Raw genomic sequence first — 15,923 nt, 5'->3', positions numbered from 1 at the left:
ATGCGAAGGCTTGGGTACAAATGCTTACAAAGAATACTTAAGCAACCTTCGATTTGCTCGGTATAACAACATCGTAGGAGACCCAGAAATTAAACACATTGAGTGCCTGAACAGACAAAATGGAACGGAAGCTCAATAATCATATTAAAACATAATGCCCCACAATCAGGCACTAGAACAACCGCTTATCAGAGGAAGTGAGGTAATGATAAGTAGAGAAGGCTACCGTCAAAAGCCCACAATCAAATAAGCCTTTTGGGAAATTTTCAACGCAAAAATCGTTAAACGCATTGACAGTGCAAGTACAGAGGCGGCCAAACAAAACGGGACAAGCGTTAACTTTCATCTAGATCTGCGGTTATCTGCGCACCAGGCCAGCAAATATAAGGACACAAACGGGGCATGCGCACTGTCGGAGTCAATGCATTATGTACGAATTGCTCCAGGAATACCATCTCCGTTAAAATAACCACAGCACACGTATCACTGACAGAATCATCATCTCTCGCCTTTTTATGCAATAAGCGCCTAACGCACCTTGTGCTGATGCTTCATATCATCTACTTATAATCTTACTCTCGTGTAATCATATCCAGTACAATGGACTGATAAATACGTTCTTCCTTTAGTCTTTAGCAATAACATACGCCTTCCTGCAGGTCACCGAAATTTCACTAATCTACGGGAGTACTGGTAGCCTTGTCTTACGTTTTCAAGCATTCATTCTTCGTACTTTCATCGCATGAAATGCGCGGGAAAAATCAGGTAAGCGTGTGAGCAGCTATGAACCCGGCAGAAATGCCAAGCCTGTTCGCCACTTTCTTTTCATTCTGAACGGCCTTGTGTACGTGCAGAACCATTTAAGATTTAACCGCATCCTGCTCCTGCTTGCACCTATTCCTGAACGCGTCACCCTTGATTTTTCATCGCAGGCTTCCAGCAACTGGCATGATATCATCAAATCAGTTGTGGAAGCCCTGCTCCGGAAAGCCGGAGGGAGCATGTTTGCAAAAAAACGTTCGTCTCCCGAAGACTGCTCTCTACTTAAAGCCTCTCTCCTACTCTAAGCTTAATGTGAAAGCTGAAAATCCGTGTTCTTCATTAAAGAACACTTTCCCTTCCTCCTTTCTGCGCCGTCTCAATTGACAGCTCTACGGACTTCACCTGTCATTTTGCTAGGAAATCAGAACCTCTACGGCGAGAGATGCAATCACTCGCACCAGTAACAACAAAAAAGAGATAGCACGAAGAAAAACTAAGCAAAGGAGCCGGCAGAACGACACCGACGAATGTTTTTGGAGCTCCTCGTGAAGGCCGCTTCTTGACTGCCTGTTTTATGCGCCTGTTTACACGCAATCACGTGAACGATAGCGAATCGGCAGTGGAAATAAAGGACTCACAAAAGTGAACAGCGCGACGCGAGCATCAACGTCGATGTGCATACGAGGGAAATTTATGGCGCCCCTCCTTTCGTCGTCCTTTAGCGATTTGAAATACGCGCAGCACTACTTTACTTGATTAAAGAAGCCGACTCAAAGACGCCGCCACCGATTCGAAACTCCGCCCAGGCATCAAAAGGAGAGCCTCAAGAGAATCTCGAGCAAATACAAAGTGGTAAAAACTTGGCATAGCGGCGAGACGCGAGAACGATAAGCTCCATTTCATTGTGAGCGAAAGTATTCCGGTGACGCTATTCCTACTGTGTAGTTAGAGTTTTTCTCCGTGTAATATTCATCCGTTTTGAAGGGCACTGAACTGTATTGCTGACGAAAAGAAAAAAATAAAATGTAGCCCATTTATAACGCTCTTCCTGGCGCGGCAGTAGAATGGCGGTATCGCTGTATCGATCTTCACGTGGAATTTTCACGTGTAAGTTGGAGCGGAGAGAACGCCTGCTGTGATTCTTCGCCGCCAAAGGGAGGTACCCCCTTTACCAAAAGTGACTGAGCAATAGGTTTTGCTTCTCAACCGCATAACGGAGCCTTTACGGCAGCCCTAAAGACCGGAAGGTGTCAGAAGGCGAGGAAAAGGGCTCACCTTGCTTTACAGAGATTCATAGCTTAAGGGCTGTCGTGTAAGTGCTTCGCAACGTGGCTAAGAAACAAACCACCCGGTTACGTTTGGTAAAGACTGCAAAGCCAAAACCAGCTACCGGTGCAAGTGCAGGAAGTGCAGAGGATGGGACTATGCATCTTAACGTCTTTACTGTAAATCACTTTGCGTGAGGTCAAATTTTTGTGTGTTTTTTTAAGGCGGAAGCCTTTAATGTCTCATCGTTGTAAGCAGCAGTTGTCGACAGAAAATTTCACGCTTTTCAATTGGTGGAAACGGTCGTGGCGTCACAGTGCGCGAATTTCAAACGGGGCCAATTGTACTTTGGCTAGTAACCATGCAACCAATTGAAGGGATCGTATAGTGATGCTCCAAGTAAGTGGGACTGAGCTTATGGTGTCTTCGGCTGACACGCACTGCCTCCGTGCCGGTGCGCAGGAAGTTACGTCAAATACTACACGAGTGGCACGTCTCCTTGCACATAAGCTGAACGTGCGAAACACTCGCAGAGTGCCGTTGCTCTTCCTGCCGTCTGGTAACCGAGGCCTCCGAGACCCTCGATGATCTCAGAGGCTATTCCTACGAGCGGCCGACGCCAACGAGCGCAGTCAAGCGCAGTCAACTGTTTGTATAATTAGCAACAGCCTCTTCCGAACAGTGCAGTGCCGCGCTTGTAACAGGCGTTGATAGAATCGGCGGGAAACGCGGGACCCACGAGCCTGCTCGTGAGATACTGCGATTAATTATGGGGCGCAGGTTTGTAAGACACCACACCAAGGCGTTATGCTTGCCGGTTTCGATGCATACGCCTTTAGAGCTTCAGCTAGTGTAGCTTCCGAAAATATCAGCAGGTGATTCTCAATCCACTAAGCACCCCACATTGTCGCTTTATTGATGTCCTTTAACCTGCGCATACGTTGGCAGAAAGTACGATGTTATAAAGTGCAGGCATGCCGGATGAACCGCATATGTCGTTCGCTGCAAGAGCTAAGGACATAAGGCAGAGCTTGCAAGACTAAAAATATTGGCAAACCTTTAATTTCCTCATAAGGGAAGGCACATGGCTCGCCGGCCGGTGGCTGCGTGATTGCAGCGCGAATAAATGCATTGCTGCTGCCATAATATTCAACATTTCTTTCCACTTGTAATGCTTCATCCGTTTTTCCTCTCCGTCGATGCTGCGTCAACCAACGAGCGTGCACAGCGTCGTCTGCTAGCGCGCACTGCACGACGGGATTGCACGGCGCTCCACCGTCGGTCTCCACGGTGGCGCGGTGGCGCGCACGCGTGTCGTGCTCGTCCCACCCGAATGTACGGCACTGCACGAGTGGCATCCAGCCGAACGTGGGGCACCGCACGAGTGCGTAGAAAACTCCACGAGTGCCGTCAGCCGAAGACACCATTAGTTAATTGCTTAATTACCCAATTAGCCTAATTAGCTTTACTAGTCAGGCCATATAAATAAAAAAATTCAGGGGGAACTTTGTCTAAAGTGCGTAGAGGCGAAAGCGTTTTCCGCACCACTTTGACTGCTTCTGTGGCACTGGTGGCGTCACATGTAATTTAGTACTAATTGCTAAATGACGACAAATCACTAATTAATGGTTAATTACTTATTTGTACCTGAATACTAATTAACTGCTAATTAATGACGCTTAAGCTTCGCCTTTAGGAGTGGAACGCGACAGCGTGTTGTAGCGCTGCCAGGCAGTCCACGGAACGGAACGCCACCACCCGTTCGGCGCGATGCCTTGCCCTTTGAACGCTTTTGAGGAAAGGAAAGGGCGCAGTAATTCTCTGTCATCTCGGTGGACACCTGAACCGCACCGTAGAGGAAGGGAGGAAATGGGAGTGGAAGAAGAAAGACAAAGATGGCCCGTAATGAAGAAAATGAAAGTTGTATTTGAGGAAAGTAAATTACGCAGTAACTGTCTCACATATCTCGGTGGACACCCGTCAAAATTCGGGGGGGGGGGGGGGGGCACTTTTTTTACCTAAAGTGCGGTCACTGATGTGTCGTTAAGATGTTATGCTTCGCCTCTAAGAGTGGAACGCGACAGCTTCTTGCAACGCTTCCAGGAGTCCATAGAACGCCATCGCCCATTCGGTTCTATGCCTCGCTCGTCGGTAAATTGGTTTTTGAGGAAAGGAAATGTATCTGTCTCTCATATCTCGGTGGACACCTAAACCTCGCCGGAAGGAAAGGGAGGAGGATGAGAGTGAGTGAAGACACCGTATTCACTAGACGCGCCTGTCTCTCATATCTCGGTGGACACCTAAACCTCGCCGGAAGGAAAGGGAGGAGGATGAGAGTGAGTGAAGACACCGTATTCACTAGACGCGCCTTTGTTCATTCCAAACCATCGAGCTGGCATGGCGGAGTGGATAGCATGCTCGTCTCTCACGCCGAAGACCGGGGTTCGATTCCTGAGCTTAGACGCGCCTTTGTTTGGATAGCATGCTCGTCTCTCACGCCGAAGACCGGGGTTCGATTCCTGAGCTCGACCTTCAGAAATCGAACCCCGGTCTTCGGAGTGTGAGACGAGCATGCTATCCACTCCGCCATGCCAGCTCGATGGTTTGGAATGAACAAAGGCGCGTCTAGTGAATACGGTGTCTTCGCTCACTCCCATCCTCCTCCCTTCTCTTCCGGCGAGGTTTAGGTGTCCACCAACAAATGAGAAACAGATACATTTCCTTTCCTCAAAAACCAATTTACAGACGAGCGAGGCGTAGAACCGAATGGGCGATGGCGTTCTATGGACTCCTTGGCAGCGTTGCAAGACGCTGTCGCGTTCCACTCTTAGGGGCGAAGCTTAACATCTTAACCACACATCAGTGACCACACTTTAGGTCAAGAAAGTGCCCCCCCTGAATTTTGGGAGACAGTTACTGCGTAATTTCCTTTCCTCAAATACAATTTTCATTTTCTTCATTACGGCTCCTCTTTATCTATCTTCTTTCACTCCCACTTCCTCCCTTCATCTACGGTGCGGTTCAGGTGTCCACCGAGATGGCAGAGAATTACTGCGCCATTTCCTTTCCTCAAAAAGCGTTGCGTTCAAAGGGCAAGGCATCGCGCCGAGCGGGTGGTGGCGTTCCGTGGACTCCCTGGCACCGCTACAATGCCTGTCGCGTTCCACTCCTAAAGGCGATGCTTAAGCGTCATTAATTAGCAGTTAATTAGTATTCAGGCATTAATAAGCAATTAACCATTAATTAGTGATTTGTCATCACTTCGTAATTAGTACTCAATTATATGTGACGCCACCAGTGCCACACAAACAGCGAAGGTGGTGCGGAAAACGCTTCCGCATCTACCCACTGTAGATAGTCAAAGTGCCCCCTGAATTTTTGCGCCAAGAGGTAAGTTGGTAGTTTGAAATAGATTAGCGAGAGTTAGCATAGAGCATAAAGGGGAGAGAAAGACCAAATATTCCTTAATTCAACAAGGTTAAGAAGAGACGGCATTTTCACCGTTCAGTACCACGTCCCAATGCAGCAGAATTATATTCCAATTATTGGTTAAGGATGACCATTGTGGAGCTCATACAACTATCGTCGTAAAATATAATAGCGCAACAGTGCAGAACGATTTTAGACACAAGCATCAAAACAACTAGAATATAAGACGCTCGATGCCGTTTTCATGCATGTCGCAAACACGATCGGCAAACATCGGTTTGAAATTGGGGACAAGGCTTCGATGAGAAGCAAAGTAGTCGAACTGGTTCAAACGGCTAACTCATTTAGCAAGACGGCTACAGAAAGCCCGCAGAAATATGGTTCACTCTGCTCTCAGCGTCTATCCGACTCCCTAAACCGGGAGTTTGAACTGTGAGCAATTTGGTTCCGACAATTAGCCGGACTATATATTGCGCAGCTGATCGAGAAACACGGTGCTCAACAAGAGGAAATAGTGCCTAAAAAGTGCGTTTGAAATGCGATGGTTTCGTAAAAATATGACGTACACGACAGCCAAAACAACATTGATCACAGCGCAAATATTCGGGTCAAAAGCAATTTTTGCGCAAGCGAAGAAGGAAAAAAGCACGGTAGTGGTTCAGTGAAATAGAATATATAAAAAAGGGCGAAAGAAAACATACAAGATATGTACAAGTATAAATCAAGCTCACTACTTTGAATGTTACAACACTCATCATAATGCACCATAAAACGGCTCATTATATGGCCCACAGCGCAAATATTCGGGTCAAAAGCAATTTTTGCGCAAGCGAAGAAGGAAAAAAGCACGGTAGTGGTTCAGTGAAATAGAATATATAAAAAAGGGCGAAAGAAAACATACAAGATATGTACAAGTATAAATCAAGCTCACTACTTTGAATGTTACAACACTCATCATAATGCACCATAAAACGGCTCATTATATGGCCCTCTTTCAAGTGGGCCATTATAATGCCCCAACTGTTGATAACCATGAACCGAAGACAAAACTAAAAGGTGTAGTTAGCGTTTAAGTCTTAACAAGAAAGACTTTCATTAAAAGAGAGCTAATTTCACAACCGGGTTATGCAAATACAGCAGTGAAAATTACTTGGCAAGTTGCAGAAGATAATAAAGGCAATAAAATGTCATTAATAAAAACGCCTGTCCCTGTTATTGTCCCTTTGTCTACTACAAAATAGTGCATGATCATTTTGAATATGAAAACGCAATCGCTTAAAGCAAGATAAAAATGACTGAGATTGGGCAGCACACAAGATTTGTTTCGGCCGGCGCCGAGTCGAACCGGAGAGCATGTTCACGGTACTCTAGCATGAGAACTTACTTCTGAGCGGTGATCCAGCGGGTTAAAGTGCTGGTTACTTGGGATCATAGCTTTCCTGTGTGTTTTGGGTGAATTCAACCTTGCCAGAAAAGAGCTCCCTGCTGTCTTTCGGGCCACCTTACATGCAACTAACGACACCCCCTCTCCCTAACAAAGAGGGACGAATTGATAAGTTCTTCTTTTCTAAAAGAAAACAGCATTATAAATGCGCAGCTAAATCCTAATATACCATTAGAAGTATGGTTCTTTACGGAAACATTTTGAAGTGAGAATCTCTTTGCGCTCTCTTAGGCCCAAACTCTCAAAGCTTCCTTTCTTTCGAAGTCTTCCTAACCTTACGTGACGCCTCCTTTCCGCGAATGTTCGATGCAGGAAGCCAGCTTACTCTGAAGCTCTCCTCGCCTCTCCTCAAGTAAGGAACGCAAGCCGCGTGTCTGGGTTTGAGGGATCCTTCACATCGGCCAATAGGACGCCGAGTAGGAAGTTGCATCTCCGCGGCGCCAAACATGGCGGCGCCCTTCGAAGCTGGACCCCTCGATTCGGTCTGAATTCGTCGTTGTTACTGCATTTTTCAGAGCGTTCGCTGGCCATAAACGGGGCATTGGTCTTTCGCTTCGTCTCATCTTGCCTCTAAGGAAAGTATGAGTGATAAATTTGCCTAATTTCTTTAATTTCAATTGACGATTCTGCCGCTTTTAGGCTTAAAAGGACCGTCGGTTTGTTGACAGAAATGGTTTCTGTCCTAAAAACCAGATGGCGCCACTAGGCTGAGCTGGGCAGAAAACTCGTCTACCAGACGCAAAGCGAATAGCCACATAATTGTCAATCATCATGCCATTGCGTCGCTGCTTGCATAAGCTGAACTAAAAGTGGGAATTTGAGAAATGTCGTAACGTCCCGCAAAATACCTGCGTTTAGCGTACGTAAGCATGCATACGCTTATGGTACATAGACAACGTCGGTTTATGTTAATTTCTAACCATATCTCTGTACGTCACGAGCGGCGACGTGGTGGTGGGGAGATGTGAACAAGGCAACATTTCGGCGGCGGCGGATTTCACTCGCTCCCGCCGCCGAATGCCCAAGTGTGACCGACCCGCAGAGGTGCGGAATGTGAACGCAAATTCTTCCTCTGAGTGCACTTCCACTGGGTTCACCGCGTCGCGAAGCGACCTAGCTGTCGGAGGATACAGGTACACTTCATCGAATGCACATTCACAAGCACGGTTAAAAAATTGCGTGCAGTAACCCCTCGTAGCGGTCAGTCCACGCTGCCATTTTTTTCCCGTCTGCTCAACTGCGCTAACGCCAGGCTCGTGTCCGTGCGTCGCGTCTCGCCACCCGCGCGAGTGTGCGAAGTCACTTGTGGCAGTAGTGAGGTGAAGCGCTCCTCTAGGGCCAGCTGCGACGAAAGGACGCATGAAGGCAGCTAGTGGCTGCCTTAACTCTGAGGATGCACTAAGGACGACCTTACTTAGGGCTCCTCAGTGAGAAAGCTTTCAGATTTACATGAGGGGGCCTCACTGCAGTGAAGGCTTCCTTACTCAGGTATGGAAGCTTCCAGGGTTTGGAGGTTAGGGGCTTACAAGAAATACCAAATAAAATGTACGAGTAAACACTTAAAGTGAATTTGATAACATATTTCGTTTACTATTTCGGTAGTCTCTAAGCTGATTCCATTTCCAGCGCGCCATGAATAAACTTTGGAGCCGTAAGACCGGAGCCACGGAACTTCTTTTCTGGGACAAACATGACGGATTCCTTCATTCGATCTTATGGATGGTAAATGTCGAATGGTACAACGGTAGGGATTTGTTAAGCTTGATGATGCTTAACATAATACCCCTCGTGGACTTTCGTTGACGGGCGTTCGAAATGTATAAACTCGCACGAACTCCGCGAACTTTGACGAAGACAGGAAGCAACGTGCTTTGCCAGGCTGCGCTAATTAAGTTTCATAAGCAGTAGTTCAATTTCTGTGATAAGTTCGGCGACATCAAACTACTCTAGAATGAAATTGATAAGTACCTGCACCAGACGATATAGTTGCGAATTATTGGCCAGTGAAGTTCTCGCTGACGTGGTCTACCTGGAAGAAAGGACTAAATTTTTATGCATAAGCTACAACATCACAATATAAATCGCTGATTAAGTGCGAATAAAAACGGCACGTGGCTAGTTGACCTTTTATGGCATCATTAGTCGAAAGGCTTCACCGCAAAATGAAGGCGATATACGGACGAAGACGCGAAACAACTGATTAACAGTGAGAACATCCAAAGTCACATCAAAGGCTTCCGAAGTCTAGGTCTGCTGCATATACTGCCTTGGTCATCATGTGACATAAAACATACCTCAAAATCATAATAATAACTTGCAGATCAATGTCATGGACGTTTTGATGGACTTCCTATGTCATTCAGAACGAATGGGCACGTTAGGAGCTTGTTCGTTGTCTCAATAAACATGCCGCCTTGAACGCTTGGTTTAGTTCCGCATGCTATATTAGAAGATAGCATTAAGCGATGAACAAGCGTTAGCTCAAGTGATCGCAGCAACTCAAAGAAGAATATTGCACCAAAATTACCGCAACCATCTACAGCACACCGACGCCTGATATAACAAGGAACGTGGGCCGGGACAAGAAAGAGAAATGAGCAAACGGGTCTCCATATTTGCATACGATCCATTAGGCTGTTCCCAGCGGAGACCCCCAAGATGGCAGTAAAACGGCCGGAGAGCTATTAACTCGGCCGCAGCTTTGACCGCTCCCGAACCAACGCTCAGCAGTGGAGCAGTGACGGAAACACACACGTACCTTCTTCGTCCTTCCCGTGTTCCCTTCGCTAGCTATGCCTCGCGTGTGCCCGCTCAACGCGAAGTATCCCCAATTTCTGTGCAGTGCCTATCTCTGCTTTTGTGAAAGTACAAGTCGAAGCACTTTGAAAGGGGCTTCAGCCATTAACAAACCATTAATATGTTTGTTTAGTGTTTTAGGAAATCGCGCTGGTGTCGTAACTTTGTAATAAGGGAGTATTACTCATTAGCATCCACCCAAGCGCAGACATACAGCTACTACAGAAAGGAAAGCTATACAGCTTACACAGAAACTTCTTATTTGAAGAAATCAGGACCAGGAAGAAATTTTTTTTCAACTACGAATTACGCAACTAACAGCTGTAGTCAACGATTACTCTCTAGAAGCCATTTTTTGTTTGTTTGTAAGGAGCGGTCTTAGGTGCATGTTGTAATGAATGACTTTCCAGTTCGACACAGAAGCAAGTGTAAACACGGCGAGCAAATCAAAACTGATTGTTCGAGAAGTATTTTAATGGTTTATTTTCCCAATCTAAGCTTGTCTATCTCAATAAGCAAATAAGGCTAACAACCACTGAAGATTTACAAATTACTGGTGCGCTGATATGTTCCTACATTACAGATTGGAAAAAAGGAGCTCATACTGCATACGGTTTCACAATCTAAAGAAGACAGTCTACATACAAGAGTGCACAACTAGAGCTAAACGCCAGCAATTTTAGGCACTGGCATGCACAGGTACCTCCAAAGGAAGGGGGGGGGGGGGGGGTCAAAGTTCATGGTAGCGCCCGTTACTGTGTCTTCTGGGTGACAGAGACAAATATCGTACAAAATTTGCGCCCTCTTTCGTCGTGTTGTTTGGGAAGAGGGGGGGGGGGGGGGGGGGGCACTGCCCCTTTTGACTCCCCTCTGCGCACACCTATGAATTTTCGAGAACAACACAAACTTTTTAATGTGTCAGCCTTTTGCGAGCCTCCTCCTTAAGTTTAACTTGTCATAACTAGCAGCCGTTAAACGACTGTTTGCGCGCTCAAGTCACATCGCAAACGTTTCTAATACACCAGCAAATAGATTCGCATTTCGTGTTTTCTTTTTGTTTTTATTGCGTTACATAAACCGTAGGCCATTCAGCGCTGCACCACGCAAAGTCCATTTCGATAGAGCGCTCAAACGTCAAGCCCCCTGTAAAGTTTATCGGGCCCATCGGAGTCCAGGCGAAGTTAGTGACTGCACCACTGTGAAGCGCGCCGAAGCTTGTGAGGCCTTGTAAGCGAGCCGGTCGTACGTGTAGTGTCCTCTCCGCTGCACCGTACTAAGAGAAGCACTCGCGGTTTGCGAGTGACCCCGAAGCCCCTCTTTCCCGTAGCACTCGTGCTCTAGAACTTTCTTTTTTCATTCTATATTCTTCAGCCTTTCCCCCGAGCTGAGCAAATCCATCTGGGTTTTCTGCATGCTCGCAAACGGGAGGCACGCCATTCCTAAGCGATGTTTTACGAGTGACCGTGCGGGGCCTCGAAGGCACCCGGCCGCACGGTTCTTCCGTAAGTGAGCACCTCGGCGGCCGGGCCAAAGCAGGCATGCAGTGGCCATAGCCCGGGGGAGGAGGCGAGCTGGGACGAGAAGTTTGTCCCTCGCGTTTCCGTTCGCGTGAGCACGGTAAGCAAGCAAAGCGATGCAAGAGCACGTTCTGAGCACCGTTGACCTCTGAGCTTTATGACTGCCCCCTCTCGCGAAGGCGGCCACCGCAGTTTACTTCTCTTCGCGTGTGAGCGTGTGGTTTGTTGCAAGTCAGGCAAGCGCTGCGCTTTGCGAGACCAGTTTCGACAGTAAGGGCAGTTCTGTGGGTTCGCGCTGGAATTTCAGGAGGCTGCAAAGGTGACCTTTCTTCTAAAAAAAAAAAAAAAAAAAACTTATGTTGGTTACCATTGCTTATGAGCTGAGGCCACTTCTCGTGCGACTCATGTTATGCGTTTTTCTCGGCAAACAACGCGTACAATTTCACCAGCGCGCCTGAGTCACGACATAAAGCTTGCCATATGGTGATGCGTGAAAACATTTTTTTCTTCTATCAAACAGCGGAATTATACGCGGAGTCTGGGTGTCGCTAGGCTCCTATTTCTGTACGCCTCTTTAAAAGCCGTTTGTGTTTAGAAAATAAACAGCCGATTTCAAGATTCTACTTCGTTTTATCGCATACCTTAAGGCCTCGAACACTTTCTTAGGTGTGTTTCCTGAGCCATAGAACATTTTTCTTTAACAGGAGCTCAGGTAACTGTAAATGCGTACTGCTAAAACAGACTTCCAAAAATTCCCGAGAGAACCGAAGGGAAGAGTTGTCTATGGAACAGAAACCGTTGCCTAGAGAAAAACTGGGACCGCGATGTCAACCTTTGATATCGTAAACGGCTTACCCGTGCTTCCCCTAGCAGCGACATAAAGTAACATCATTAGACATGATCTTTAACGGTATCACGTCACCGTTACTAAAACGACTTTATTGTTTGTTGCGTGAGCGCATTGTGTGGACGAACCAGCATAAAGTAACATCCCGTGCTGGTAAATTAGTGAAAATTGGCTATTTTCCCATTTCGTTGCAACTGAAAATATATACATTAAGAATCATGACTGCTTGCTTGCTCCAAAGTGTTGCTTAGGTGCCATTATTGGTGAAAAACACATTAATATCGTCCTGATCATTTATTTACGCCCCAAAAAAGCTTCATGACAAGCCCCTGGACTAAAGCTGACCTTAGTAATAGAATGAAGGCCTTGTAGGAATAGAGGCGTAGTAGGTGAGGAAAGATTCGTTCGTTTTCTTCCTGGCGTATAGTGTCAAACAGAACGTTTTTATTGTGCTCTGAAAGCGTATGTTTATGACTGACCGTGAAGATTACCGGGTCATATCTACAGTGGTTGGGACAGTTCACAGCGACGTTATAGGCAAGAACAATCAAATAGCTCTGTCTGCATAAACAAAGGCAGTGTGTAGAATATTAGCCTGAAGAAAATATATTTTTGTTTGTAATTAGCTAGTTCAAAATTGTACCGTTCAAACTAGCGTTTTACGTACCCCAACACCCATAATGCGAATTGTCGGACCACGTGCTGCAGCATTCGTATACCTCTTCGGACTGGCAGTGTATAGAGAAACAGACCGGAGAGCGCAGGCAGCAACTGAGCCGACTCAATGACCTGTTAGCTACGTGCAGTGCACGTGCAGGGTTCTGTCGACTGTTGACACTGACAGTGCTTTGCAAGCGGTACAAAGCATAGCACAGTGCTCATCTCTCTTGCAGTGACTTAATATCTTACTCATTCACACACTCGCCGGTATAAAACGTACTCCACTAGTTGCTTTTGAAAGGAACACAAATTAAGGTACTTAATATAAGCTCAAGTAGTTAAAACGAATTTATCAAATTCGCTTTTGGAAAAGAAAAGCTCAATTTCAGGAAAATTGAAAAAAAAGGAAAAAAAAAGTCATATTTACTTTTAAAACATGGTACCTATTCTTCAGACTTGTAACTTCGCAGTTTGCGCAACACACCAGAAAGTGGAGAAGGGAAGAGGCGGATAAAATGGTGGACACTTTCTTGTCAGTCTTGTATTTAATTATGTATTTCAATTGTTTGTCCATTTCACGTAATCATCAAAGAATATTTGTCTCTCCAAACAAGGCTCATTCAAGGAAGGCATGAAAAAAACAGCAGCTACCAAACAAACGAAATCAGCAAAATACTTGTGCAAATTGGGACGCAGCACTGACTTCGACACAAGAAACAAAAAGCCTGACACAACATGCAGTGAGCTTCAAGGAATGCGTTCTGACTTTTAAAGTAACTTTCGCAAAGAACAAATACCGGGAGGCAGGGTTCGAAAGTTTTGAAAGAGCCGCTATGGAACTATTCTGGATATCCTGAGCTATGTAAGAGGGCAATTTTCTTTTTCAAACTCACGTCTGGGTGAGCAGCATTACAAAAACGAAACAGAGGGGAAGTGCCATTCGCTTCGGCGAGGCCACTCGAATGCTGCGCAATAATTTTCACGCTTTCAAAAGATGTTGTGTGGTCATGGAATGCCGTCGTTATGCAGGGAAAGGTATTTGTCACGCGAAATAAACGCCATTGAAGGCGAAGATGAGCAAAAAAGAGAAATAGTAACCAGCAAACAACTAAAGAAATGAGAAATCTGCAGGCAGATGTTCTGCAATCCTCTGCTTTCCCTTTATTTCTTTCCGTGCTTGCGAAAGAGCGTCTGGGTGTCTTTACCAGCTGCCGCTTCTCAACGCGCTAGTTTAAATTAATAAATACTGCTAAAATTTCATCTTATGCAACGCAGTTATAAAAGGAACTAAACGGTTATAAATTTCGCAAGGATCTTTCAACGCACTGACTTTAGCGAGCTCTCGGGAATGAGAACCTTAGAGCACTTGGGTTTGCTGACAAGTGATACATGCCGCTTCTAAATTTTAACTCGTGTAGGCTGTAAAATTTAAATTTACTAACAGGAAACGAATTAGTTACGATCCACCTAGGTAGAAACAGGATCGCAAAATGATCTTGCGTTCCGCGGTTCAAAAGCTCAGCAAGCTTTGGCGGGGTCGGGCTATGAAAGCGATTAACAAATTTGCAAGAAAAATTCAACGTGCAGAATCTCGGGACTCTATATGGTGTTTCAAAGCAACCACGGTTTTAAGTCATATATCGTTGTCATTAGTCGTTTTGACGAGGCTTAGGAAAAGGCAGGATTGAGACTGCGCCCGCGTAACTAAAAGAGCATGAGCTCGGGTTGACAACAAAAGTCATTTTTAACTTCCATGCTCCGTGGGACGAAATCTTCGAAACGCGAACGCTCCCGATGCTGATCTTCAGGGTGGAAGTGGGTGGACACCACTGCGAAAGTTATTATATAAAAACGCAGGCTGCGTTAGAAGAAAAGAATATTATGGCGGCGTGCCGAAAATTTATTTACTTGACGTTAAATTTTGTTACCATTCAGCTTCTTATTCGATAGCGGTTCTTACAAAGCAGATAGAGTAGCAAAGGAATTGTATACGAATTTGGACAATAGCAAAGGTGTTTTGGCACAAGTTCTCACATTGCAGTTAAGAAATTATCGGCTATTAAAAGAGCAAGAGAAATAAAAAAGGCTTTGCAAGTAAAGCCATGTACAGGAACAGAGAACGAAGGGGAGGAAAGGGAGAATGACACGTGCGAAGATACAGCGGCTGGGATTTTCACGAACACGTCGTTGATGTGTGCTCAGTTATTCCGCACTTTTCCGGTACAGAATATGCGACAACACAGTACACCTGCGCTATGCCTAACTTCAAACCGCCTCCTAAAAAAAATCACCTAACATGACGGAGGTACCTACCCTGAATGTTCTTTCTGGGATCTCATATTTTATCACTCCTTGCTCATTATCAGAACCCCATCTCAGTTACTATTCTTTGTTTTATCCATGACTTCTGATGGAGACATATGTGCTAAGTTCTTCTTAAAATGTCATCAAGAGTTTTCTCAAGGAAATTCATTTTTTGGGTGATGCGCTTGATATGGCACTTTTCACGGTACGAGTGGTTCTTTCTACATTACGAGACGATCAACTGATTTAACTGCCGAGCAACACGCCGCATCACATCCTGTATTGCTGCAGAGTGTGGAACCCATTTCATGGCTTCGGACCTTTCAGCTCTCCTGCGTACGAAGGTTTTCTCCAGCAGCTAAATATACAAGGTGTTTCACTTATGATTTTACACAGTTTTTAAAAATAGGATTCTTAAGATAGCAGAGCGATTTTTTTCGGCACAGCATTGTCAGCGGTGTAGTGCATCAGAATACAGCTGAGATGGGATGACTAGCAGCTAGCAGGTTGGACGACTACTATTCAATGGTTAACTTTTTAACCATTAAAGATAGGCTTCTTAATTATTGAGAGGCACGTAGCCCACCTTAAGTAATATCAATATAAGCTTTTAGAATTTCGGAAACGCGGTTGTCTTCTTCGCTGTGGCAAAACAAATCTTGGCTTTTTCAACGAGTTGAGTGCATGGGAAAGGTTGCTTCGGCTGCACGCTTCTCAAAAGCGCATGTATTTTGGCGCGATGTCGCCAAAATTTCTTGGGCCACAGCACCGAGGATAACCGCGTTTTCGATATCCTAAAAACTGATATGGATATTACTTACGGTGGGCTGCACACCTCTCAACAACTCAGAAGCGCGACACTAATAGTTAAAAAGTAAGTTATTTCATATTAGTTTAA

Source organism: Amblyomma mixtum, chromosome 6 (genome assembly GCF_055824585.1).
Source record: "Amblyomma mixtum isolate Tamu chromosome 6, ASM5582458v1, whole genome shotgun sequence".
Lineage (NCBI taxonomy): Eukaryota > Metazoa > Arthropoda > Arachnida > Ixodida > Ixodidae > Amblyomma > Amblyomma mixtum.
The sequence above is the reverse complement of the archived record's forward strand: the minus strand, read 5'-3'. Positions refer to the sequence as shown.